We start from the raw sequence: 5,019 nt of genomic DNA, 5'->3' as shown, positions 1-5,019 counted from the left end.
TAAAATTAATTTTGTCTTGTACGGAGTTGTTTTTTTCATCTTTTTGTTTCTTGTTATGATGTATGCTTAGTGTAGTAGTGAAATGATCTGTGACCGTTGATCGAATAATGGATGAAGATGTTTTTTTCCTAGTTTTAACAAATATATGGTCAATACAGGATTCAGAGTTTGACGTAATTCTTGTTGGTGAGTTGATTGTCGAATTTAATCCATAGTGAGTAAGTAGACTTAAGTATTCTGTGGTTATTGGTTGCCCGTTTAGTAAGTTAATATTCATATCCCCTGCAATAATTAATTGTTGTGTTTTTTTTATTTTTTTCGAGAAGTTCATTTAAGGAGTTGAAAAAGGTGAGAGATTGTTATAGCATGGGGGTCTGTAGACGGCAAATATGGAGATGTCTGTTCCGAGGGAGATTTGGATACAGTTTGCTTCGGTTAGGTTGATTTCTGTTATTGATGGGTTTAGTGAATCTTTGGCAAAGATTACTATACCGTCGTTTTGATATAGATGTTTAGTGGTATGGAGAGTTGTATAGTCTTTTAAGTTTAGGTTTATGTACGAATCATCTAACCAGCATTCAGTCAAGATAATAATGTCGAAGCTTATGTTTATTTCGTTTAAGAGGATCGAGAAATTATCGAAGTTCTTTCGAATACTTCTAATGTTTTGGGAAATTATGTTTAAGTTGTGTTTTTCTGTGAACAGAGAATTACATTCTGTCGCTTTGTCAAAAGTGTGTTCTGAGTTGTCAAATGTTTCTGAATCAATATTAAGTTGAGTGATCATGTTGCGGTTGCGAAGATACATAAGTTGATCCATACAAATTTCACAAATTTTGCTAGTGGTGGTAAATAATGAGTAATATAGGAGTAAAAATTGAGAGTAAAATTATTCAAATACTTTGGATAATAAAAACTTTTAAAAACATAAAATTTCATGGTGGAATAATTAGAATACTTTGGATAATAAAATAAAATCTTTTTAAACCATAAAATTTGATGGTAAAATAATTCAAAGAGTTTGGATGATAAAAAATATTTAAAACAGTTACATTTGATGGTAAAATAATAGCAGAATTTTGGATAATAGAAACCTTTAAAAACATAAAATTGGATGGTAAAATAATGAAAATACTTTGGATAATAAAAACCTTGAAAAGCATAAAATTTTAAAGGGAAATAATTTAAGTACTTTAAATAATAAAAACCTTTAAAACAACGAAATTTGACAGTAAAATTATTCAAATACTTTGGATAATAAAAACCTTTGGTACAATATAATTTGATGGAAAAATAAGTTGAATAATTTGGATAATAAAAACTTTTAGAACAATAAATTAATATGGTAATAATGATGGTAAAATAATTCAAACACTTAGAATAATTAAAACATTTTAAGGAATAGCATTTGATGGTATAATAATAAAAAAACATTGGATAATGAAAACCTTTAAAAACATAAAATTTCATGGTAAAATAATTAGAATACTGTGGATAGTAAAATAGAATCCCTTTAAACCTTAAAGTTTGATGGTAGAATAATTCAAAAACTTTGGATAATAAAAAATATTTATAACAGTAAAATTTGATGGTAAAATAAAAACAGTCCTTTGGATAATAGAAACCTTTAAAAACATAAAATTTGATGGTAAAATAATGAAAATACTTTGGATAATAAAAACCTTGAAAAGCATAAAATTTTAAAGGAAAATAATTTAAGTACTTTGAATAATAAAAACCTTTAAAACAATAAAGTTTGACAGTAAAATTATTCAAATATTTTGGATAATAAAAACCTTTGGTACAATGTAATTTGATGGAAAAATAAGTTGAATAATTTGGGTAATAAAAACTTTTAGAGCAATAAAAATTGATGTTAAAATAATTCAAATACTTTGGATAATTAGAACATTTAAAACAATAGCATTCGATGGTATAATAATAACAATACATTGGATAATAAGAACCTTTTGAAACATAAAATTTCATGCTAAAATAATTAGAATACTTTGGATAATAAAATCCTTTTAAACCATAAAATTTGATGGTAAAATAATTTAAAATACTTTGTATAATAAAAACCTTTAAAAGTATAAATTTGTTGGTAAAATAATTAAAATACTTTGGATAATAAAAACCTTTAAAGGTATAAAATTTTGGGGTAAAATACTTTAAAAACTTAAGATAATAAAAACCTTTAGAGCAATAATATTTTATAAGTGATTAACATAATTAGAGTAATAAAAACATTTAGAATAATAGAATTTGATTATAAAATAATCGGAATAGTTTGGGTAGTAAAGACATTTAAAATAATAAAATTTTATGGTAAAATAGTTAAAATACTTTGGGTAATAAAAACCATTGGAAAAATAGAAATTGAAGTAAAAATAATTAAAATACTTTGAAAGACCTTTAAAACAATAAAATTTGAAGGTAAAAATGTAAAGATAATTTGGGTTATAATAGAAAATGATGGTAAAATAATTAAAATAATTTGGGTTATAATAGAAAATGATGGAAAAATAATTAAAATAATTAGGGTTATAATAGAAAATGATGGAAAAATAATTAAAATAATTTGGGTTATAATAGAAAATGATGGAAAAATAATTAAAATAATTTGGGTTATAATAGAAAATGATGGAAAAATAATTAAAATAATTTGGGTAATAAAAACATTCAAAACAATCAAATTTTATGATAAGATTACATAAATAATTTGGGTAAAAAAAACATTTAGAATGATAAGGTTTGATGTTAAAATAATTAAAATGGTTTTGGTAATAAAAACATTTAGAGCAGTAAAATTTGGTGTTAAAATAATTTGGATAATAAAAAGAATTAGAAAGATTTTTGTAAACAAAATCGGTAGAAATAATTAATGAAATGGGACTTGTAGGGGAATAATATAGTTGCAATGATTGCAATGTGTTAAATAATTCTGCCATTATGATTTAATGCAAAACAGGAAGTTTATAATAGAATGCTCAGTTATCTACAGTTGAATCCCCATTTTTTTCAAATCATTTTCATGTTTTATTTCAATTATTTTTTCCCCAGTTGCTTTGCGGACAAGCAATTTATTAGATTTGAACCATACAAATTGATAAAGGGTTTCTTTGGCCCTTTGCTTCGTTTTCCACATCAGTTCCTTGAAGTAAGGAGAGAGTACTTCATTGATGAAGATAGGAGAGGTTGGGTTTAAGGTTTTGGCCTCTTTCTTTAGCGAGAGCAACGATTCCCTTGTTTTTTGGCTGTACAAGGCAATGTGTAGTTTGACCGGGGTGTTCCGCCTGCGATCTTGGGTCCTGGTCACCATGCGGATGTCTTGTAGTTGCAGGGGCAGTCCCAGCGAGCCAGCTACCCGAAGAACGGCCTCCGCGGGTTGTTCTCCCGACCGTAAGTCCACACCCGCTATTTCCACGCTGTCGGAGAGTTTGACTTGTTCTAAATCCGCGAGTCGACTTTCCAGGGAAGAGATTCTGTTGTTTTTTTTTTCGTTTTCCTCACGTAGGAATTTTGCTTCTTTATGAATGTCCTGTACTTGTTTGAGGTTTAATAGCAGGTCTTCATATTGTTTACAGATGAATTCACTGCTTCTTTTGAGGTCATTAATTTCCTCCTCAAACATTTGTTTTATTTCAAAAATGTTGTCATCAAAATGTTTAGTGAGACGATTATATAAGGAGTCGGCTTCTGATCCGAATGTCGCGGCCGACGTAGCAGGTGAGTTCGGTCTGCTTTTGCATTTTGGGCATTTCCAAATTTGTTTATTTTTTAATGACATTTTTTTGAAATTGATGTCTGTGATATTTAAGCAATTGTTATGGAAACCGATGTTGCAAGTGGCACACGTGAGCGCATGGTCATTTTTGGTGATAAGGTTTAGGCAGGCTTCGCAATTCATTGTTGGTTCGCGTTTTTTTAATTTTTTAAAAATAAATATTCGGAATTGAGTAGGATTCGGTGGTTAGTGCGGCCTCTGTGTGGTGATCGAGCTAATAGATTTGTAATGTTTGTAATAATGTTCTTGTTATTGCTCGCAGACACAGATGGCGTTAAATTAAAACGAAAATAAATAAATAAAGGTTATAGTGAAATTTGCTTTTTTAACTTATTTAACTGATCTGGTATGCACTGGACATAACAATTTAATTTATTTCATTTATATATTTTAATTTTCACTGTCTTGATTTAAATATCTATATGGAAATATTTTTATGTGCTCACACTTAATATGCTCACAATGACTCCGAAGCAATTTGCGGTCCGTCAACAATAAATTGAAAAATTAGCCCTTCCATTAAAAAGATTGTGCATCACTGGTCTAATCGATCTTGAGCTCTAGTATTTGTACTTATACAGAACTCCCAAAAAAAATTGTTTTTAAAATAATAAAAGTCTATAATCTAACTTACTAATATCGGTTACCTGAAATCAGTCCGGCCCTGAGCCAAACGGCGCCTGCCGCGAGTATAATGTTGTCGCCCTTTGTCAAAGCCAGTAGACAGTAGCTTCCTTTTTGTGAAAAAATAATCGAAGGGCAATGTGTTAGGGCACGTATACATTTGCGAACCGAAACGCGAACCGTACCACGAATTACGGGAAAGGAACGAATCTACTGCAAGCGGCGTTTCGCGCCATTTGCGGTTGCTTCGTTTCTTTCCCATAAATTGAGGTTCAGTTCGGCAGTTCGGCTCGCGGATCTATACGTAGCATTAGGCGTTAATTCAAAGTTCTTAGAAGATGTATTTGACAAGTCTTGTCTGTCCTGCTCTAAGTTGGCTGGTCTGTTTGGCTCTAAGAGCCAACCTTGTACAGGCACTTTTCGGAAAAAAACCGCATCAGGCCGCTCGTGATGTAGATCGAAGTCCAGTCCAAAAGGCACGATCTCTTTCACTTTTCACTAGGTATATATATACACGGTGTCCGGAAACTCGTAGTACAAGCGGGAAACTGGAGAATCTACACCACATGGGGAACCCAAAAAAACATAAAGTTTTTTGATTTGAGCAT

Source organism: Hesperophylax consimilis, chromosome 6, assembly GCF_061612785.1.
Source record: "Hesperophylax consimilis isolate HC1 chromosome 6, BYU_Hcon_1.0, whole genome shotgun sequence".
Taxonomy (NCBI): Eukaryota; Metazoa; Arthropoda; class Insecta; order Trichoptera; family Limnephilidae; genus Hesperophylax; species Hesperophylax consimilis.
This window is presented reverse-complemented; position numbering follows the sequence as displayed.